Below are 24,117 nucleotides of genomic sequence, written 5' to 3'. Positions count from 1 at the left end.
AGAGGTGCTAAAAGCTTAGCACTTTTCAAAGTAAACAAAGCAATTACTGTATACCAGGGTAAGACTGAAACCTGGAACAACTGTAAGACTTGCAGAGCAACCTCAGTCCTTTGAAAATGCTACATGGAAGAATGTATCCATGAAATGAAAAACATTTAAGAATACCATCTCACAAAAGCCCCATCTCTCTTGAGGAAATAAGATGATAGATAAATAAATAAGTCCAAATGCAGGAAAAATAGGACACCAAAACAACTGCTGATACAGCAGAAACAGCTGTTATCTAGAAGCAGAAGCAGAAAGAGATACAAACTAAAGCAGAAACAGAATCCAAGGTTTTTCTGAAAGAAACAGAGGTTACTACAACTTGGATATTACTTACTGAAAATGTGGACAAAAGCTTAACCTGAATTGATGGAAAGACTGCTGTATTATGAAGTATTGTACATGACTCTATATCACAGGTTCTCTAAAATACAAAGTTATCACTCATGGGAAGAAGTTTTAGTTACTTAATATAATAAATTGAATGTCAAAGCTAATGTTCTATTAATGCATATTAGCTTTATGAGTGGATTACATTGTATGGTTAAAACAAGCACAATACACTGATGTATATACAGCATAAAATTTGACATTTTCATGTAATGCAACATCAAAAATTTCAGGATTTTCCAACAATACACTGTGGAATGTAAGAGTCCTCAAAGATTTAGGTGTGATAAAATTAAGCATACATATGCTCAAAACTATTGTTCAAGTTTTGCCAGCCATATTAACAACTTAGTTGGAAATCATTCACATTGAAGATATTCTACTTATATATGTCACCAGGGGTCTTTTTGTTCACCAGTATGTGTGTAAGGTATTAAAAACCTTTGCTCCTCTATGATCCCATTCCTGTTGCGACACTGGTGGTTCGGTCAGGCTGTCAAACAGTGTGTGTCTGGATTTCAGCTACAGTGAAAGCTAAAGTCCCAGGTGGAAGCTAAAATCTTCTTACTAATTTTTAATGACCCTGCATTGAAAGAAGAACTCTGCCACAAAAAGCAATCTGCTTTCTGAGTTCAGGTTATTCTTTAAATTGCCAGCTAATCTTTAGCAGTATATCTTTAGCTCTTCTTTACTGCAAGGGATCTTTCATTCTGTGTCAAAATTACTGGGACCTCCCACTGTAAATAGGAATTGTCATTCAACTAATAACAGTTGTAAAGAAGCATAAAATTGCAAAACAGTTATCACATACTGCTTGATTTCCTTGATTTATTCTTGCAGTTTCCTTGTCGATTTGGAATGATGAGTCCCTCCTTTTCATTACTTCCTTTCTGGAACTTTGCCTCTTATTTTCTCTCTCAGGAAATTTTCACTTGGCAAGAGGTAAGAATTCTCAGTTGGGACGACTAAATTACGAAAAAGTCAAACATGATTTCCAATAGCAAAGGGTGAGTATACCACAGATGGTGATTCCCTCCCCCCACCCTGCCACCCTCTCCCTACAACACTTTGCTTGTGTTTTGTATAAAATAAATATGTTACATGGCATTTTGATTTTGTACTTTTTCCACACTAAAAATAACATTTATTTTAATTAATTCTCTAGTTAAGAATAAATTATATTCCTATTTAAACAATGAAAAATATGTCTAGTTAAAATATTCTAGCTATTTATATATCCCAACGTTCTAATTATTCCAGTATTCGTTTTCTAGCTATTTTAAGATTAGCAATCCAATCATATGTAACCTAGGACTTAAAAAAACCCAAAAAGATGTTTGGGCTTTGTTCTTGTAGTCTTTTCTTATGCAAAACTTCAATGGGACTGCAGGATTTGGCATAAAGATGATACAACTGGAAGATTACATGACCAAGAAATCTCAAAATTAGCCCCAGTCCTACAAATGACCTCACTCCCAGTACTGAGCCCTATAGACTTTAATGGAGCTTCACTCAGACACAGGGATCTGCTGTCACCAAGCACAGTGCAGAATCAGGATCAGGGTCGCCAGCTCCCTCATGTGACCTCCAACTAATGACTTTGGCCTTCATCCTGCATTGAGCTCCATGCAAGTGAATCCTGTGCCCACACAAAGCCTCAGTGAACTGAATTATATATGAGAGAGAGAGAGATGAGTACAGTGTTCCATCTTTGTGGAGCTCAGTGAAGGATCAAGGCTCTTGTATACATTCATTGCTCCCCTTAGGCTATGTAAAATAAACAATAGCTGCCAATTGCTACTTGCTATCTAATACACCCAATTTCATTTCATTTTAGATAAAGAGATTGACGTCTAGACTTGATAAATTCAACGTGACCATTTTCAGAGTTCCAACCATCAATGCCATCATGGTTGCCATGTTTCAGATATTTCTGGTCCTTTTCAAGAAAATGCATCTATCCAATGCCGCTAATTCTTCCAATGTTAGGCAATTTTAAAAACTTCTCATGATCTTCGGCAACATTCTCCTGAATTTTTCCCTTTATGCAAAATTTTTGCGATCTCCAATTACATTCAATGGAACTGAAACCAGACTGGCGTCCAAGAACATGTCTTGCACTGTGTTCTGTGGTTTGGGAACTAGACAGGAAATTGTCCAGAGAAAGCAGGAGGTGCTGGAGGAAGATGGAGCTGGGAATGTGGAGGGCAGGAGGGAGCTTAAAGTGTGACAGGTTACTGCTGAGGGGTGGCAGGGGGATTAGGAGAGCTGACATCTTCCCTCTTACCCCTCAATCTCTCTCTGGTGCCCATCCAAACATTCCTGTCCTCCTTCATGATTCCTTCTGCACCTCACATTCCCTCTCAATCCCTTCCTGAAACCCAATTCCCCTGTCCCTCAGTTTCCTGTCCAAACTATAGGACATAGTCTCAGAAGCCTCATGTCAATCTCATGATCACCATCTCCCACTGTTTCCAATCTGTACAAGGGGAAACCTCAGTTCTGCATGTAAAAAACAGAAATGGCAGCCCTCCTAACTGATGGCAGCCTGGGTTTCAGTCTCATTGAAAGTCATGGGAGATGTAGCCATTTGCATAAAAATAAAACTTCACAAGGTTGCTGTTGGATATCAGCATAGTTGCCAACATTGTAAAGAGAGTTTCCAGGACCAGTTTTCCTAATAAATTGTGGGCCTGGGGCCCATTATGCCTTCAGACTATACCCCAGGGTATTCCATATTCCCCACTATGTCCATAACTCTCATTCCCTTAGTTCCAGAAGATGTGATGAGCTATTTCCTTCCCTTTCAGTGACTGGAGGAGCTAGACAGGCAGCGGTTACCTCTAGAACTGCCTTTAGCTGTTACTTCTACTGCCCTCCACTCCGTTCTCAGAGGCCTAACAGAAGGTAGAGCCGGCAGGGAGAGGGAAAACACATGCAGCCTTATGGCTCCTGCCCTTCCCCAGCACTGGCTGCTATTGGCAAGAAGCCAACATTTTTCATAGCTTTGTCAGCTGCTTTGGGATAGGATCTGGAACACCCAGGACTTTGTTTAAAAACCCTGGGCAGTCTTGGGACAGGTGACCAGTATAGATCTGAAGCTTAATTAAATAGAAATAAAATTAAAAAAAAAAAACACATAACCTAATACCAGGAGATTTGTGATAATAGCATAAGAGTTGTCAACTCTGACTTTTCACATAGTTGTCTCCTTCACAAAGGTGATGTGTTTATATACATACACCCACCTACTGAACAGAGGAATTGGTTCACTCAACACTGAAATGTAACAATCCTTGGGATGATATGTGCCAACTTTTTAGCAAAACAGCATAACACTATGAAACCCATCTGTTAAAACTGCTATGATTATAGGCAGTTTAACTGCTCAGTGTTATATGCCTGTCTTGTTTAGTCCTCCCTTCTGTTCATTGAGGCTCACTGAGCATGTGCAGTTTTCTGTAACTCAGTGAAGCAGGAGAAGGAAGCATTGCTCAGACTAATCTGCTGTCTGCAGAGAGTCATGGTATTATTGTGCTGTTGCTTCAGAAAGACAGGTTGGAATCTGAGGAGCAACCAGCCACTTGGAGATCATTTTCATTACACATGAAGGCCTGCACAGAATTCAAGGACTTATGTGGCATTACTAATTCCCATCTGTTACTTACTGTTGAGGTCTGAAGGAGGAGAACAGACACGAAGGATCAGTTTATAAGGTGAATGTCAGGTTTGAGTTGTTTGGTTTCACTGGTTTCTTCTATAGTCCTTTTTCATAGGGGCTCTCTCCCAACAGAATGAATGAAATCTCCTCAAAGCAATTCCTTCCATCCTTCTAGCTCATGCAGAGGTGGTCAACAAATGACTAATATTTAACAGTACCAATAATCTATGTTCAGATAGGGACATATGCACACAAATGCTGTGGGATTCATTTCTTGACTGTAAATAAATGTTCTGTGTTTTCTTCAATTTCTGATGGAAATAGTTTTAATAATAAAAATGAGAAGTGAACAGAGTTGTGTGGAACACTGGTAAATTTGGGACTAAAGTGAGCAGTATCCCTTGAAATGAAGGACACGTGAGGAAAATGTTGGCAACTGATGCTCCCTAAGCAAAGCATTATCAATCCCAATTCATAATGGAGCCAGGTACTCCTCGTTGGCTCTCATCAAGCAAAATGTACCCACAAATAAATCGGTTATGCTTTAGTCAGCTCAGAACTTACTCCTAAATACCGACCTCCTTGCCTCATCTCCTTCTGCCAGCCACGTCAGGGATCTAAAAGAAAAAGAAGGAAAAAAAAAAGAGTCCCCATTCTTGCATTCAGTCCATCAGGACCACACTAAGTTAGTATTAGGATCCAGAAAGGTTTGCAGCTTAGAACTCAAATATCCTATCATCAGGAAGAGCAAAAAACCCTCACAATCTATAGTTAAGGTTAACGAGGCCATATCAATGCTAGTGGAAAACTCTTCTATAATCCCCAGTTCCCTTGACTCTGCTCAGAACTAATCCTTTGTGCAACCATCCCATGGCGACACCAAAGTTAGCACATCTCTTATGTGCCCATATCCTCCTAACCATTATGGTTTGAAATCAAACCAAATAGGAGAGGCATAGCATGAAGTCCTAATTCACTCGAAATCAAACCAGCTATCTGTCCTTTCTTCTCACACCATTAACTCCTTCAATATTAGGCTAACAATCTTATTCAGCCCTTAGATATTATAGATTCCACCCCTCCAAATACAGTCCATACAAATTGTAATAAATAAAACTGACTCCTTTCCTGGAACCCAGTCTTATTCATAAAAGGAACTAGCATGAAACACTCTAGACTTCATCCCATCGAGGTTCATTTCTGAGGACTGCTTAATCTATTCCCATAGGCACTTTCCTTTAAAACAGCTACTTCCATTTCCCATACATCCAGGTTGAATAGTGAGCCACCTGCAACTGTGAATGAACAAAACAGAGTTGACTTTTCCTAGTAGGATCATCACCTGCTAATATGATGGAGTTGTCAGGCAAGCGCTACAAACCTAAAATCCTAGGTCCTGCAAACGCTTAAGCACATGCTTAACTTTGCTACCGTGAGTAGTCCCACTGAAGTTATTGGAAATAAAGTTAAGCACGAGTTTAAAGGCTTGCAGGATTGGGGCCTAAATTAGGTAGGTAGATTAAAAAAAATCTAAAAGAGGTAGAGAAAGAAAAGCCGTAAGCACAGGCTTTTTTTTAAAAAAAAATGTGCAGAGCAAATTGTTCCAGGCAACAGGGTTGTGCAGGTCTTAACCACCTTCCCGTAATGGTGAAGCACTACAGCCACATTTCTTGGCAGCAACAGGAGAGACAGTGCCTCTGTGTTGTTCTGGATGCAGAGGTTAAAGGCTCCCTGATAGTCTTCAGGCTTGCACCATGGCAGCAGCAATGATAGGCAGAAGACTTCCCTGAAAATTAGAGCTATACAACATCTTCAAGTAAACCCTATTATTAAACAACTTTTAACAAGTTAGAGCCACGTGTTGCCCCACCATGACCCACAATAAAACCCCCAGTATTATAAAGGCAATATGGAAGAGTAAGAAACTGTCCTTATCCTGTTGAATGAAAAATCTTCTAAATAAGTAAAGGTGGATCAGACAAATTCCACCTATTTCAAGATGAAAGAATAACTTAATATATCTTGTGATTCTTGATTAGTTCAGATATGCTGGACATCTTGAATGATGAATGTTTGGGATGCCTCTCCATATACCTCTCAAGGGTAAATTTTCTGCATGGTTCATTATTAATGGAAATTGCATACCTAACTCCCTGCACACCAAGCATAAAATGTACTCCTTAATGTCTTTGATGATAGGGAAAAAGTAGAAAATATGTATTGTTTATTTTTAAATTATATCCTAAGTATCCCTTATAAAAAAAACTAATAAATATGCAAAGAAACTGAGAAGTAAAGTGGAAAGGGGTTCTTGGCAATAAATTTGTTCCAGGAACAATGACTTGATTGGTATATCTTTATATATATATATTAGAGTGCATGGTACATGATGCTCCTAGAGAAGCAAGGGGGGGGGGGGGAGCATGAAAATTTCCCCTCACCTCTGCACATTTTTACCTATTGCTAAAGAAAGCAATGTAAAAGGCACAGTGGTTTATTCAATTGTCATATGAAGGTATTCCCTATATAAAAGTATATATAAAAGTAGTATGATTTATGATCACATGGCTCCTCCTATAAATTAGCTGGTTTTAATGTATCATTTCTAATCAGTTCTCAGCAGTAGCAAGCTACTTGCCCAACGCCCTAGCTGTTTTGTGTATGAAATGTCTATTGAACTCTATGGGAGTTCAACATGTGGAGCACCTAAAGGATTAGATGATTTGTTTGTGACATAAATTGCAGTGTCTTAGGAGATCTATGATAAGTTTAAGAAGGATAACCAATAACAAGTCTCAAAAATGAGTATTTTTAAATAAAATATTTCCCTGTGTGTATCATAAGTAATATGTAGTGAAAATGCACACACACACCAATAAAAGGTAAATCAAAGCCACAGAATAAATAGCACATTGGACAAATTCCACAGTTGCACGAGTGCAAATTCACAGTAACTGTTTAGATTAATGGGGTCATTTTGGATTTACATTGGCACACAGGAGAGCAGAATGTGGCTCAATTACTATAAGAATGCCATTAAACAAGCAATACTACAGCTGTAGTAAGAATCAATGGGCTACCATGAAATAACATCCCCGTGTCTCTTGTCCATCAGTAAATGTTGAAGAGAGGAAAATAAAACTGGGGAAAAACATGACTAAAGCGTTGCTACTAAACTGCTACTGTTCTTCCTCCAGACCATTCCCTCCCTTCAGTCACAGTTTTCGCAGTCACACTGTGGTTTTTGCTTTGTATTGTTGTAGTAAGACTTTCTATTGCGTGAACAACAATGCAATGTGTATGTCACCAAAAAGGTATAATATGACAATGATTGTACTACTTTGAGCATGTCAGTGTGAACCGGAGACCCAATCCATCAATGCTTGATGGCCTTTTTTGCTAGGTAGGCTGGTGCAAATGAGCTGTAGGCATAAGGCCTAAGGCTCCCCAGAGAATATATGTGGGACAAAAACCTCTTCACAAAGTACAGAGCTGGCTCTGCCAACTCTAAATCACCATCACAACAGTCTTAGACACAGGCATGTTCTGTTGTAGACCAGAAGCAGAACAGAAGGGAAGAAGAGGACATGGCCAAGGCAGAACTGGTAATTCTGCACTCCCGGCAAGCCCCCATAGCAGACATTGAAGAAGGGGTGCCACTTAGGGCAGTCAGAAGGGCTGTTTGCTCATGTAAAACAGCAATATCTAGTGTTTGGTATAAAACTGAGGTCAGATTAAAGACCCATATTATATTCTTACCAGTTTGTCTGTATTTTCCCATTACATCTAGCATTTTTAATGGGCTCTTACTGTTAATACTATTAATGATAATGGGGCTGCTCGATTGTCAGTTGCACTATGGCTCCATTATACCTGGCCAGATAATGATGCTTTAGAACAGGTGCAAAGCACTTTAGGCCCACTTCCAAACTCTCTTATGGCTGCCAGAGTGGTATAAAGGTACTTAAGTGTAAATGAGACTCAGGCCAAATATGTTTCTTAGCCCTCTCCTTTTCTATATCTAAGCTTTGGTCACAGTCCCTTCATTTTGTATTTATTAATGATAACTTGCATTTATATAACAACTTTCATCAATACCCAATTGGGCAGTTGCTTCTGAGCTGGGCCCAAGTGACTGCCCTCCTAAGTTAACTGCACACATAACAGTACGCAATGACATGTGGAGCATGACAAATCCTAGGGTGAAATTCCATTCACTGTCCATTCAGAGCTATCAAATCCATTAGACACATTTCCTTGAACAAGCACCCAAAAAGGTATCATTTGTTTTTGTTTAAAAAAAAAATGGTGGTCACTCTACCTGCATTCTGAACTGAGTGACACTGATTTATGCCAACCCTGGATTAGTCCCATTGGACCATATCTGCTCAGTTACACCTACATAAATCCAGAGTATCTTCCCTGGTGTAGCTGAGAGCAGAACATTGCCCAACACTTTTAAATAGCTCAGATTGCTCTGCACAGCTTTCTCCTTTGTTTGCCACACTAGATCATAGCACTTTATCATATTGTGACATGGACATTGTGGTGTGATCCTTTCTGTGTTAATACATTAAGGCAGTGGTTCCCAAACTTGTTCCGCCGTTTGTGCATGGAAATCCCCTGGCAGGCTGGGCCAATTTGTTTACCTGCTGCGTCCGCAGGTTCGGCCGATCGCGGCTCCCAGTGGCCGCGGTTCATCGCTCCAGGCCAATGGGAGCTGCTGGAAGCAGCGTGGGCTGAGGGATGTACTGGCCATCCTTCCCACAGCCCCCATTGGCCTGGAGCAGCTAACCACGGCCAGTGGGAGCCGAACCTGTGGACGCAGCAGCTAAATAAACTGGCCCGGCCCACCAGGGGGCTTTCCATGCATAAGCAGCGGAACAAGTTTGGGAACCACTGCATTAAGGGCTAGATCCCCCAATATGTTATGCTTGGCACAAGACCTGTGGATGGGGGCAGCAAAGGAGCAAAGGTGGTGCTGAGCCACCTTTCCACTCTGCTGATGCTGGGGCTGGCTATAGATCATTCCTGTTGCCAGCAGAAGCTAGAGCAGCTGGCTGTGTATAACTGCATGAGACCATTCTGGTAGCAGAGGAGCACTGGAGAGTATAAATGCACTGGCCGCAATCCCTTCCTCCCATTCTCAAGTCCTGTGCCAGAGATTACTGGAGTCACAAAGATGGCTGTACTGATCCCAAGGATTCCCCTACGCCACAGGAATCATCAGAGGGCGAGACCCACCAGCTTTCCAGCTTCTTTGCACTTTCAGAGCAGAGAAGGGACCAAGATGTGTTCCCAGGACAGGGCCAGCTCCAGCATTTCTGCCGCCCCAGGCAAAAAAGAGCCACGATCGCAATTGTCGGCGGCAATTAGGAAAAAAAAAAAAAGCCGCGATCGGCAGTGGCAGGTCCTTCGCTCCTAGAGGGTGTGAGGGACCTGCTGCCCCCAAATTGCCGTCCTCTCCTTTGGCCCACCCACAAGCACCTGCTTGTTAAGCTGCTGCCTGGATCCGGCCCTGCCCCAGGACAGCACAGCTGTAAACACAAAGAGGAGCATCCGTTACAAGCTACAGACTCATTGCCAAAGTAGCAGTAGCAGTGCCCCAGGCACAAGGGGCAGTGCTTTCCTTCCTACCCCACAACTCTCTTTCCCCCCCCCCCCCAAAAAAAAAAAAAACAGGAAGAAAAGAGAAAACCAAATGGAAGGGAAATGTTCAGCCAGGTCAAATACTTATACTAAGGGCTGTATAAGTCAAAAACAACAATTCACCTGGAAGCTAATGGACACCAGACCAGAGACTATAGGTATATTGGTCTCTCCACAGGAAATAATGTCTAATAAGGCGGCAGCTACATTCTATAAAACTGGAAGTTTCTGAGTGGTCTTCAAAGTGCAGCCCCACATGGAACTGGTAGGAGTAAAGCAACATTTACGTGACAAATTCATTGATAATTGCACTGCGGACCATCAGTGTGAAAAAGTCATAACCTTCCTATGAAGCACAAATGGGGGTAGTGGGGAAATTACTCTTTGTAACTATTGTATCCTGGACAATCAGACACAAGTGTTTGTTGCTATTCTGCTTTAAGTGATCTTCTGTCATGATGAGTACAAAAGTACAGTCACTGCACTAAGTTGGAACTCAAATTAAGACTCTAGATCGCCTTTATTTCTATGGGAAGTGACAATGTAGAAAAAGGGAAGATATTCAAATTGTTCCTTTTGGGTAAATTCATATTTCCACCTTTGTCCAGATTCCTCTTTTCTTTCTAGGATCTACCCTCCCTTGTTTCCTCTCCCCCACCGAGTAAAAAATACTGTTTTTGGAATAATATACATGAAAATAATTAAGTATGTCATAAATGATAATGGCAGAGAAGAGCCCTAAAAATGAAACTGCACCCTTAACAATAAATGCAGAATCGAATCTGCAGACAGTGGAAGAATCTAATTTTCCACATAGATACAATTTGTATTCTAAAATCTAGGCACCACAAAGTGATTGAAGGTTGTGAGTATACATGTGTGATTTTAAGAGATTTTTTTTTTCTGATTTAATCATGTTATTCCCATTTTCAGTCTTTTCTCCTAGTATCTTATCCTTGTTATCAATGTGGGGATGCAGAGAGAGAGAGAGAGAGGACTCATTGAACCAGAATTTATTCAGGTATGCATTTTTTTCATTTATTACTGTTCAGCAAAACTTACTTTCTCTAAAAGTTGATTTATTGGTAAGAATGTAAGCAGTTTGTTCTCTAATGATAGGTGTTTGTAACCTGATGAATACTTTAAATATTTTTATGTGGGATTCTCTGTACACGCATTCCAAATACTGATAGCATACATAGGCAAGCTGGAGCCTCCATTCAAACTAAAGTAGTCTATATTCCCATTAATGTTGTGATCTTTGTAAAGAGCATCACATATAAATGTTTAAAGTATTCTTCAGTCAGCACACACTGTAGTATTTCCCCTCTTCCTGAACAGACAGTAAGACTCAATTGATATAGATGAAAAAGATAACCCTCTATTTGCTGTACACTGAACACTGACACAGCAGATATTATTCTCTTGCATTTTTCTCTCTCTTACTTGGCTCCTGTTTAATAAAGTAGCTACTTGAGGAAATTCATACCAGAGTGAAATTTCATAGGCACTGATTCTTCAAATTGTTCCATCTGGACAGGTCCTAACACCCACCTGGAGTCAGCTCCATGCAAGGGCACAGGTCCACCCCTACGGAACAGCTTGCAGGATTAGGGGTGCAGGAGTCAATAGGATACTCACATGCTTAAAATTAACAATGTGCTTAAGTGTTTTGCTCAGTTGGAGACCTTAGAAAACAATAGCAAAGAGGAGCTCCAGTAAGTTCGCAGATATATTTAGTAATGATGAGTAATAAAAAGGTGGACAACAGGACTGCAGATCTCAGGAATGCTGTGGCTCATATAGAAGATTATTACAGTTTTCTCTTTTCATTTAAAATGTATATTATCAGAGAACTGATAATAGTCCAGTTCACTGGGATTCTAGTTTGTTTTGCAGACTTTTCTGTGGATCACATCACCATAGTATACAAGCATTTAACAAGTATTAATTTATTTATCCCTACAGTATCCATATAAGAGATGAAAATATTATCCCCATTTTACAGATGGTGAATTGAGGCACAGACATATTAAGTGACTTGCCCAAGGGTCAGAGCTGGGACCACAACCTAGATATCCTGAGTCCCTGTCTAGTGCCTCAACAAAAAGACCAGCCCTATTGCCACCTGTGCTCCTTTTACCTGCTTTTTCACCAATTTTGGCCAAATCCTGTTGATCCTATGCATGCAAGTAGTCCCACTGAAGTATATAAGACAAGTAGCATGAGTTGACATACACGAGTTGGCTCACTGTAAAAAAAGGTATTTCTCTTTCTCCCTTTTCCTCTGTCTTTGCTCCGCTTACAAATTTGGAGCCATTTCCCCCACTTTTGTTTACTTTTATATCCAGTTTATGTGAAAGTTAGCCACTTGTGTATGATTCCATCTCTCTAGCTAAAATTCTGACTAGTACCAAAAATGTTGTCTGTACATTGATTGGGTTTTTTTAAGTTATGTATTTGTCATCTATTACTCAAAACAGGAAAATATCTAGAAAGTTATGATTTCACTTTGATTGTTAAAATGAAACAACAACGACAACAACTAGAACAAAAATATTTGTTTAATCTGACATACTTTGCTGGGGATAAAATAAACTTGTACCTGGACAGTAACAATTTGCTCTGGATCCTTCTTATGGTTTTGAAATCTTTAGAAAAGTACTGTTGCAGTACAATTAGTAGTAATAGTAGAAATGATACTTACAAGATCACTAAGTGTAGCATATGGACATAGTGAATGAAGTGAAAAAAAGGACAAGCTTGAATATGAATGAAAGTGACAGACTATAGTACATATGAATAGAAGCAGTGAGGAAAGCAAGGAAGTGACAAAGTGAGTGATTTCAGCTGTTTAGGCTCTAGTATACACACACACACATTTTTTTTCCTGAGTACAAAATGTTGTCTTTGATTTTGTTTGCCTTCAAGAGATCATATAGTTGAAAGTGTACCGTATCTGAATGAATATATATTGGGAAAGCAGTTTGGGTTGGAGAGAGGTGACTAGAAGAGTGCCACAAGAGTATTACAGCCAATTTTATTCAATTGATGTAGGAGCAAGAGGTAAGGTGATGAAATTTGCTGATGGTACAAAACTTAGAAGGAGGAGGGAAAGGGTCAGCCAACACAAAGGAGGAAGACAGTATAATTCACAAAGTCTTGGAAAGATTAGTATCAAGGGCAGATAAATGGCTTATGCAAGTCTGTGTAGAAAAATGTGAGGTAACAAGCCCAGGGAACAGAAAACAAACAAAAAAACCCCAAACAACATCAAATGAAAAGGGAATATATTATATACTCTCAACAGTAATATGTTCCTAAATGCTGATCAAGAAAAGGTTCTTGAATATCAGTGTATAAAGTTTTAAAGCTTTCAGCACACTACTCAACAGCAGTGAAAAATACATCCATTTCTGCACGCCAGAATATAGGGTATCAAATTTAAGACAGAAGAAATTCCTCTGCCGTATCACTGAACTGGAACAGAGAAGCTACATCTGGAATACTGCATAAAGTTTGCGTTGCTTTTATTAAAAATACCATGTTGTAGAAAAAGAAGGTACTTCAGTGGGTAACCAAAATGATGCAGGGAATCAAGAGTGTTCCTCATACCAACAAAACACAAGAGAGAAATATTAGGTATTCCTTATTAAACAGAAAATAAAATCAAGAGAATATATGCTGCAAAGTGACTTGAGCTAGTAACCTGAGGGACCTGCATGGCTAAGTGGTAAAGGGTTTTGGTGAATAATGTGGATGTTCGAGCCCTCCATAAGATTTCCCTACAGATACCAAGCCATGTTTCTGCCCCTTTATGACTTGCACACTCTTCCCTCACAAAAGGATGATGTCAGAAACTCTGTATATCAACTAATGGAGATTCCCAAATACCCTTTCTCCTCCTATTATTTTCTTCTTGAGGGGTTAAACACAGGCAAACATTGTATTGGTTTTGGTCTGAAATTCATGTCTTTATTTACAATCTAAAAAATAAGAAAATGCAGTATGCTTCTCTCCTTCTATTAATTTTAGGTTTCCTGTATGCATCCCTGAAGCCTTTCTGGGTTATCATGTATCCAGCCAGTAGGACAGCCAGGAGTGAGGATGCTTTTCTCTGCATTGACTCCTCCTGTCCACTGGAGGCTACAGTGTGAAGATAGCATTGATTACAGGAAGATTATTTGCTCTCTGTCCTCCCTGTGCTGGTGCCAAGCCAGCATGGAGCCTGTCAAGGTTTCCTCCCCACTCTGAACTCTGGTGTACAGATGTGGGGACCTGCATGAAAGACCCCCCCAGTTTATATTCCACCAGCTTAGGTTAAAAACTTCCCTAAGGGACAACTTCCTTTCCTTGTTGTCAAGGCTGCTTCCCCACTCTGAACTTTAGGGTACAAATGTGGGGGCCTGCATGAAAACTTCTAAGCTTAACTACCAGCTTAGATCTGGTCCGCTGCCACCATCCCAAAGCTAATTCCCTTACCTGGGTAGCCTTGAGAGACCTTCACCAATTCCCTGGTGAAAACAGATCCAAACCCCTTGGATCTTAAAACAAGGAGAAATTAATCAGGTTCTTAAAAAGAAGGCTTTTAATTAAAGAAAAAGGTAAAAATCCTCTCTGTAAAATCAGGATGGAAAAATAACTTTACAGGGTAATCAAACTTAAAGAGCTCAGAGGACTACCCCCCCGCAGCCTTAGGTTCAAAGTACAGCAAACAGAGATAAACACTCTAGCAAAAGGTACATTTACAAGTTGAGAAAACAAAGAAACTAACACGCCTTGCCTGGCTGTTTACTTACAAGTTTGAAATATGAGAGACTTGTTCAGAAAGATTTGGAGAACCTGGATTGATGTCTGGTCCCTCTCAGTCCCAAGAGCGAACAACTTTCCAAACAAAGAGCACAAACAAAAGCCTCTTCCCCCCCCCCCCCCGAAGATTTGAAAGTATCTTGTCCCCTTATTGATCCTTTGGGTCAGGTGTCAGCCAGGTTACCTGAGCTTCTTAACCCTTTACAGATAAAAGGATTTTGGAGTCTCTGTCCAGGAGGGATTTTATAGTACTGTACACAGGAGAGCTGTTACCCTTCCCTTTATAGTTATGACACTTGTCCTTGGACGGTATTGCTGCCACCACCAAGTGATTTAAACAAAAATTCAGGGAGGGGCCACTTGGAGCCCTATGACCCCAAAATAGCCCCCTAGCCCCTTCACCCTCTTTCCTGGGGAGGCTTGAGAATAATATACCAACCAATTGCCTTTAATGTAAGTACAAACCAGACCCTTTATCTTTAGGACACTAAAATCAATCAGGTTCTTAAAAGAAGAGCTTTATTATGAAGAAAAAAGTAAAAGAATCACACCTGCAAAATCAGGATGGAAGGTAACTTTACAGGGTAATAAAAATATTTAAAACAAAGAGGACTCCCCTCTGTACTCAATTTCACAGTTACAAAAACAGGAATAAAACTACCTCTTAACATAGGGAAAATTCACAAGCTAAAACAAAAGATAATCTAATGTATTTCCTTGCCCTTACTTACAATTTTTGTGACCTTATATGGATAATTTCAGGTATTTTTTTAGGAGATGTTTTACCTGCCTGGTCTCTCTCTCCATCTGGAAAGGGAACAAACAAAGAGCACAACCAAAACCTCTTCCTCCCTCCCTTCCCCCAGATTTGAAAGTATCTTATTTCCTTATTGGTCCTTTTGGTCAGGTGCCAGCCAGGTTATTTGAGCTTCTTAACCCCTTACAGGTAAAGATTTAGTACATCTGCTTAGGAGGGATTTTATGCTACCCTTATCTGTATGTTTATGACAAAGCCCTTGGGGTGGGGGGGGGGAGATCGAGAGAGAGAGAGAGGTGGCAGGATCCTGAGGACAACACTGTCAGCTAAGCCCAGGCTGGGAGCTTCCATTGGAGCCCCTTTCTACCCCAGCCTGTTCCCCTTTGCAGACCCTATCTTCACACTTCTTCCCCCCCCCACAATCAATAGCCTGTTTCCCTCCTCCCGCCATTCCTCCCATACCAGTCCCCATAGCCCTGATATCCCCATTCTCTACTCCCAGTCTATTTACTCTTGTGGGACTCACAGTTCACACTACAAATTCAGTTTGGGTCAAGCTTCCCGCAATCATATAAGCTCTGCATGCAGAAACACATTATTCACTTCATTTAGATGTGTCTATTTCATAAAGACTAGGGAGTAGCATTTGTTATTTAGTATTCTAGTATTTTATTAATAATAGTTGTTACTTATGAATATTTTCTCTAGCACAAACCAAAGTGAGGCCTAAGCTTATGTACTGAGATATAAGTAGGTCATGATGGTAAAAAAAAAAAAAAAGAAGAAGATCTGAGAACTGATATAACACAATGTTGTTTTCAAAGTTTCTTGGTTCTGGATGAGGTTTTTTTATTTCTTTGATTACTTTGCTTAATTAAATTAGCATTTAAATGCCTCTGTCTAGGCACTAACGCCTTTCTTAAATCTGAAAGAGGAGAGTTCACATTTTTGTTACTATTAGTGTTTGGCAGGAGACCTTTTCTGTAAGACTAGGTGAACATTGGAGCAGCAGCACATTGGTTTACACTGTGAATTTATATGTGAAGATGAACAAGGTGGCAATATAACTTCGTAGAATTCTTTGATTCTGCAGAAACCAGTAAAAAGTTAGGGGATTCATGATTTTTCCACTGACCTCTCTTATTCAGGTGACCAATTGTACCAAAATAGTTAGGATTATACCAAGATTTTCATTTTGACAGGGATGAAAATGTTATATGAAATAGTCTTTTCAATAAGAAGATGAGTTTCAAATGGTTATGGTTTTTAATGAACTGCTCAAATGTTCTAGGGCATTTTGAAGAGAAAAATACATAATATGAGGTTAGTTACAATTTGAAAAGTACATTGTGAAAAATAGACCATTTCCTGTTTTCTTCAGATACCTTTTAAAATTTACCAGATCAATCTTAGATCTGAAATTTAATATGTGAGAAATGTTGTAATCAGTAGTTGGGATGAATATTAAAAATAGAAAAAATTTGTATTCATAGTTACTATAGTTTAAAAAATTAATGTTTTCAATATTGGCATACTCTATAGTGACAGCATCGGAGATATAGCTATACAATGAGAAAGCATGAAGGGTGGCACAATGTTATTAACTATTATGTATTAATGCAGTCATGGACCAGGCCCTCATTGTGCTAGTCACTGTATAAGCACACCAAAAAAAAATGCCCCCTGTCCTAAATCTAAGGCCTTGTCTACTCTACGGGGGGGGGGGGGGCGGGGGGGATTGATCTAAGTTATGCAACTTCAGCTAAGTGAATAACACAGCCAAAGTCGACGTACTTAGATCTACTTACCATGGGGTCCACACTATGCTATGTCGACTCCCCTTGTGCTTCTTGTTCAAGTGGAGTACAGAAGTCAACAGGAGAGCAATCTTCACTAGACCCACTAAATCGACTGTCGATGCATCGATCACCTCACATTGATCCCCCGGTAAGTGTAGACAAGCTCTAAGTATAAGACAAGAGACAACAGATGGCTACAGACAGACAGATGGGAATACAATGAGATAATATTGATCAGCATGATAGACAGTCTCAGCACATCAGGAGCCTAACCATGTCAAGTGTTTTGTAGGTATCACAGAAAACGAGAATTAAAGGGGGATTTTGATGTGTTAGTTTTGAAGATCTTTATGGGGGCATCTCCCAAGCATGAGGGACAGCCTGGAAGAAAGCATGAAGGTGCTTGTTTGAAAATTGAATAAATGGGTTCTGAAGGCTGACATGAGGGTCCAATTGGAGCCATAAGAAATGATATCTTAATAGTGACTATGAGAGAGAGAGCACAAATAGGCCATGAAGTAAAGACAAGTAGATTATGAATATTAGTTGTGATAGAGAAGGGGGAGCCAGCAGAGGGATGGAGAGAGGGATGATGATCAAAGCAACAGATTAGGAGAATGATCTTTGCAGAAGCATTCTAAATAGATACAAGCAGGTCAAGGTTGCATTGTCAAGGCCAGACAGAAGGATGTTGCAGTAATAGGCCTTGGCTACACTTACCGGCAAGTTCGACGGCTGGAAATCGAACTTCTGGGTTCGACTTATCGCGTCTAGTCTGGACGCGATAAGTCGAACCCGGAAGTGCTCGCCGTCGACTGCGGTACTCCAGCTCGCCGAGAGGAGTACCGCGGAGTCGACGGGGGAGCCTGCCTGCCGAGTGTGGACCAAGGTAAGTTTGAACTAATTCGAAATAAGGTACTTCGAACTTCAGCTACGTTATTCACGTAGCTGAAGTTGCGTACCTTAGTTCGAATTAGGGGGGGTAGTGTAGACCAAGCCATAGAGATGTAAGATGATGTGAATTTGGACCAGAGTTTTAACTGTATGTATGGACTGAAAGCAGTGTGTCTTATAGAAGTTATACACTAAGAATTGGCAAAATTTAGACATAGCAACAGAAAGGTCCACTGGTCTAGTGCTCTGACACTAGAGATATTAGAGAATACAGTTGTAACCAGGGACGGCCCTAAACCAAATGGCACCCCAGGGGAGGAGTGTCTTTGGTGCCCCCCCCTCCATTTGTTAAACTTCTCAATACCTTATTTTTTATTGCATTTGTAGCCCATTTCATGACTTAGATGCATGATTTGCATGTCTGATTTATCCCTGTCATATAAGATGATACATTCCTCTTTTGTTGCTAACAACAAAAACAGCACCCTGAGCCCAGCACCCCAGCCTGCCCTTATATCCAGCCCTAAGTTGTAACCTACCCTAACATAGTGGGGCTGTTTGTCCTCTGGGAGGGATTAGAATATGGATAGTGGTTTATGAGCCTATTTTTGCTTTTTTGAACTGATGCACCTGGTTTGTGCATCAGTTCAAAGCAGAATAACTGTTAAAGTAGAATAACTTTCCAAGGGAATGGACTATGTGACAATCAGATGCATCGATCCGTTGACACAAGAAAGTATGAGGTCACAATCAAAGTTGTGTGTGACAGAGTGAGTTGTACGAAGCTATTGTATGTATTGCTTTTCAGTATGTGTTGAAGATGAAAATGAATACCTTATGGAGTGTGTTATTAACAAAACTGGTTGACAGGTGGCAAAGAATGCTGGAGAATTTTCCCTTCATTTGCTATGTTCAGGCTTTCAAAGATTTAGGTAGGTGGGGTGGGTCTTGATGCAACCTTAGCTGCCACTGATGTAGCTTGTTTATATTAATAGCATACACAATCCTTCAAATATGACACATTGGTTGAGACATTGCATTAAAATTATCTGCATAGATCTGATAGTTATGCCATTCTCAGATATACTAGGATTCTAAAGTATTGCTGCATAGTTACCACTGTCAAATAGTTGATGTATTCATACAGAGCTCCTTCATGTTCTGAAACCCTAATATTTCTTATCTGAAGTGCTTAGGGATTTGATAAATAGGATTCATATGCTAATGGTGCTATTTCTAGATGTTTGGAAGGACAGCTGATCTGTTAGACAGGAGTTGTGCACAACCTCACCTGTGACAAGAGCCAGCCAACTTGTGACAGTATCTAACAAATAAATCAAGAGAAAATACACAAATACACTACAAATACCATGCAGACTTGCATTTTTTAAGAAGAAACTTAAAAAGCAGATTAACAACTTTATGGATAAAGAAGTTACATAACTAGACATAATCAATAGTATGGTGGCTATTAAGGAACCACACCAGTTCTGCATAGGTATTTCACCCCTCACACCTCAATAAAATGCTTAAACACTTCAATTATCCTTCACCAACAATTAAAGAGATCCTGACAAGACTCAAAAAGGCAAATTTCTTTTCAGTTTTAGATTTCAGAAATGGTTTCTAGCCAGGAAAAGTTGAAGAGGAAAGCAGCTATTTGATGCCCTTCTAGATTCCTTCTATACTGCTAACTGTGAATGTCATTTGGTATTTCTGTCTACCAGACGAGTAGCAAAGATGTTAATATGACATGCTAGAGAGATTTGAGGGAGTTGATAACATTTTAGATGATATCTTAGTATTTGATTGTGGAGACCACCATAAAGAGGTTAATGCTGATCACTATTGTAACCTGATAGCACTGCTCAATAGAGTATGTCACATGAATCTCAAATTCAATAAGGGAAAAGGGGGGGGGGAAGAGACTGCAACTGTCAGTTGTGCTGTACACCAGTTACCCTCTAGAAGGATTAAGGCCAAACCCTGAGAAGATTTGAATAATTTTGGACATTTGAGGACATTTATTATCACTCCAAATTCCTGCTACACCTTTCCCCCATCAGTAAATCTTTTCAGAGATTGACTGATAAAGATACTGAATGGGAATCCCAACAGTAAGATGCTTTCACAAAAGGTAGTGACAAACCATCCAGGCCTGAAATATTATGATGTAGTAATCTATAACTATTCAGTGAGATGCCAGATTATGAGTAGTGTTATTAGAAGAGCTCAAGCTGAACAAAGAATCAAGCCCAATAAAGTTAAACTGGTAGGAGTGAGAGAAGAATCAGGCCCCTGAAGTCATGACATCCCTGACATTTTGGGAACCTTAATTGGTCAGATTGCCCCATTATCTATCTGCTAGATTAACTGGTAGACAATGATCTCGCAAGATCTTGAAGACATTGATTATTTGTATTCACTATTCATTGATGGTTTATAACTGTTATTTGTTATTTACTCTTACAATGAAAATGTGAATTTGTTATATCCTGAGTGTAGTGGTATTTATTCAAAATTTGGGACTGCAATTTGCTCTCCATCTGGCATACATACCATCTCAATTGACATCATTGGTAATTTACATTATGGCTTGAGGACAGTATATTGTACTAAATTTCAAAATGATAAATTAACTTGCTACATCAAATCAACATTTTTGCACTGTCACTGATGTTTCATGGCATTTTCAACTGTGTGGTGATGCAACAGTAACTGTGTGTAGACCCCAGAGTCAGAATGCTTTAAAGAAAAAGAATCTGTCCCTCATGTAGGAGACAGGAAAAGAAGGTAGCTCTGGCTAGCTCATTTACTCAAATTATGAGTCTGCCCTGGTCCATTTCTGTACAACCTTTTATGGGGTAGTTAGGAGTTTATTTGTGTTCTTGTTTTGGAAGTGATATGAGGCTCATATCACGTATTTGTAAATTGGGGTAAAGTTGTGAAAGGTAGAGCCCTGGGGAAAAGTGGGCAATCCTGCTCTGACAAGTAGTGCACTTTGTTTGGGTGACAAATGCAAATTTGACAAGGGGATCTCATCAGCTCTGCCTGAGAGACCAAGGGCTTTGTTCAGGGGTTTTGCTTTGTTCTAGGTTCATCACTCAGAGATTTTGAATACTGTGTAGACCTAAGTCTGAAGAGCAGAAGTTGACTTCTTAAGGCCAGAGTGGTGGTAGTGGAGCTGATGTTATAGGGCTAGACTTGACTGGGGATTAGCTGACTGATGGAGCAGACTTCATGGAGCTGGACATGACAGTACAGCTGGACTGGATAAGACAAGGGGATAGCTCTCCCTATGTCCCTTGACTACTATAGAGTGTTTTGGGGTTCATGAGTGAGAGTTCCTGCCCATCTAAAACAGCTTTGGAATAAAACTTCTGGTCCTTAACAAGCTGATCAATTAATAACTGGGCATTAACCATACCCCTCATATATTCCACTCATATTTATGTAAATATATGATTATTGTTCAGCTCCCTTCCCCCACGCCTCACAAAAAATTGGGGTTTGATCTAAAGGACTCCTCTGTGTTTGCCAATGGAGATGAAATACCTGGAAATGTGACCAGCACATTTAGGGGTTTTAATTCCTAAAGCCTGGGCACAGATAAGATTTGGATGGGAGTTTCAGCCATATGTTTTATTTTAGAAAGGGTCCCCAGATACAATACTGAACTGAATAAAAATAATAAGAGATCAGTTGAAATATCCTAGGAAGGTAGTAACTGGTTTTTAAACATTAAAATGCTTAAACAATTTGATATATTCTAATTATATTTTAAAGTTAGCATGCATGAATATATATGTTAAAATACAGATTTCAAGTTATGCTGAAAAAGCATCAATTATTGGCATATCCTCCACAACATAAAGCGGGTGATATGTGAGGTGGGATAAAACAAGAGTTTCTAGTATCTTTCTTCGCATCAAATTAGCTTTTTCATAATAAATAGCAAATGTAGGCAGTTATAATTATTTAATTAACCTATTTTGCCCTCTTTGAAATGTTATAACTATAAATGCAGAAGCAAATCAAAATTGGGCACTGCTGGAGGCAAGAAACCAGACATCAGTAGATGGACCAATGCTCAGCTGCAGCCTGGTGACTATGTTTCTACATATACATGATAAAATAAAGATGTACTTGTGGCCATGTCATATTTAACCATTTGTCACCATGAAAGTCACTGATCTTCTAAGCACTGAAATGTGGCATAATTAATCTGGCAAAAGAAGCAGGTTCATTAGAAAAGAGTATATGGCTATTTACACACAATTATAAGACAAGATTAACATTTCAGTTTCCAAACCCAGAAAAATTAAACATCACTCAAGCAATTGTTGACATTACTCTATAGGGCCAGTAAAATTACTCCATTTCCACCCAAACCAGTCTTTAACTTCCCACTTTTAATTCTTCCTCAAACTATTATGATTCTTGACATCACCCCCACCACTTGAAAAATTTACCTACAATATGCCACAACTTCATGGTACTATTAATGTAAAATGCAAGAAAATATCTTAAAACCCACAAAACCCCCCAACTTTTTTCTGTATTACTGTTTTTAATCACCTTTTGTGCAGTCATGTAATAGCACTGATATTCATGAAATTCAAATATACTTGCAATAAACAACTTTTGTGATTATCAAACACCTCTGATTTGCTGCAACAAACATTAGCACCTGAAAAAGCTGTTTATAGTCTCTGGTAGTCCTCACCTATAAATATTTACCTTTATATTGCACTAGAATCTTGCACTGGGAATTCTAGTCCATTAAAGCTCCTGTATTACAATTTCCTATGGAAAAACAAAAAATACACCTCTTTGATAGCCAAAAAATATATTTTATCTAATTGCATATGCCATCTAGTATTGAACTGCCTACTTTGATTGTCCTCTGTAACAATCTAGCAAGTGATATAATGGGATATTTCAACATAAATATCAACATTTAGGGGGGAAATAGTATTTGTGTGATATTATGCAAGTCACATAACCCAGACTTTTCACAAGTGGTCACTAACTGTGTGTTCATTTTCTGGATGACCATCTTGAGGCCCCCCAGGTGGTGTATAGTATGCTGGCTCTCAGCCTGGACTAGACAATTGTCTCTTTATGTATCTTACCCCTGTGTTGCCATTCACCCCACTCCAGGGAAAGCTCACTGTTCCCTGAAGGAGTTGGGCTCCCTCCCAGGGTTCTTCCTGGGTTGAATTATCTCCAATCCTTAGTGCTGCTCCTTAGGTCCAGCTGTAGGGCATTGACAGAGAGCAGACATCCGCATCCTTTCAGGGCTGCAATCTGTCTGCTCTAAACAAAGGTGGAAGGGAAAAGGAAAGCTAGTCATTGTCTTGACTTAGGCTTCCCCAGACATCTCTCTTCTTAGGCACATTTTCCCCCTTTCATCCATGGCCAGCTTCACCTTTTTTAAGCTTTCCTTCTCCAGGCAGCATATACCCTGCAGGTGCACCTAATTGTCACTGACTGAGAGCAAGGAATCTCCTTAAGGCTCATCTACACTTACAACACTGCAGCTGTAGCGCTTAGTGAACACAGTACCTACCGTGGTGGGAGAAGCTCTCCTGTTGGTATAAGGTACTCTACCTCCCCAAGAGGCAGTTGTGATGTCAACAATAGAAACCCTCCTGTCAATATAATGCTGCCTACACCAGAGGGTGTTTTCTACACCCATGAGTGATGTAGTTATACTGCCCTAAGTTTGTAGTGTAGACCAAGCCTTAGGCTCACTGTCAGTGAGATGGGGGTGTGTCTCATCACAGGGTTGCATAGGAACTCTGTGACAGAAGTAGCAATAGAATCTAATTATACAGAGCAACATTTGAAAGTCTTACACTTGAGACCCTCCTTTTTTTCTTCCTGCCATCCCCTGAATCTTTCCTACACACCTGTGACTCAGTGGGTGGGTTACCCTTACTGCTGTGACTGCTGCTCTACTGCTAGGGAGGGGGACAGTGGCTGGGACTCCTCTCTCCAATCCATGCTCTGCTCCTGAAGACCATCTGGTTGCTGGACTGCTAGTCCACCCACCCACCTCCTGGAACCCAATAGGTCCATTCATCATCTCTGGGACTGCTACAACAGAG

The 24,117-nt window shown here is 40.0% G+C and overlaps 1 long non-coding RNA gene across 1 annotated transcript; it reads right to left on the bottom strand.

The window, feature by feature from the left end:
* Window positions 1-510: 510 nt before the first annotated feature.
* Window positions 511-23,482, bottom strand: LOC135983894 (uncharacterized). The gene is made up of 5 exons (XR_010601721.1): window positions 23,140-23,482; window positions 22,745-22,810; window positions 17,120-17,275; window positions 4,661-4,713; window positions 511-1,400 (listed from the first exon to the last, which is right to left on the bottom strand). It is a non-coding gene; the product is annotated as an uncharacterized LOC135983894 (long non-coding RNA).
* Between the last annotated feature and the right edge of the window lie 635 nt (window positions 23,483-24,117).

This window comes from Chrysemys picta, chromosome 1 (genome assembly GCF_011386835.1).
Source record: "Chrysemys picta bellii isolate R12L10 chromosome 1, ASM1138683v2, whole genome shotgun sequence".
Taxonomy (NCBI): Eukaryota; Metazoa; Chordata; order Testudines; family Emydidae; genus Chrysemys; species Chrysemys picta.
Note: the sequence above shows the minus strand (reverse complement) of the source record. Positions and strands in the feature narration are given on the sequence as shown.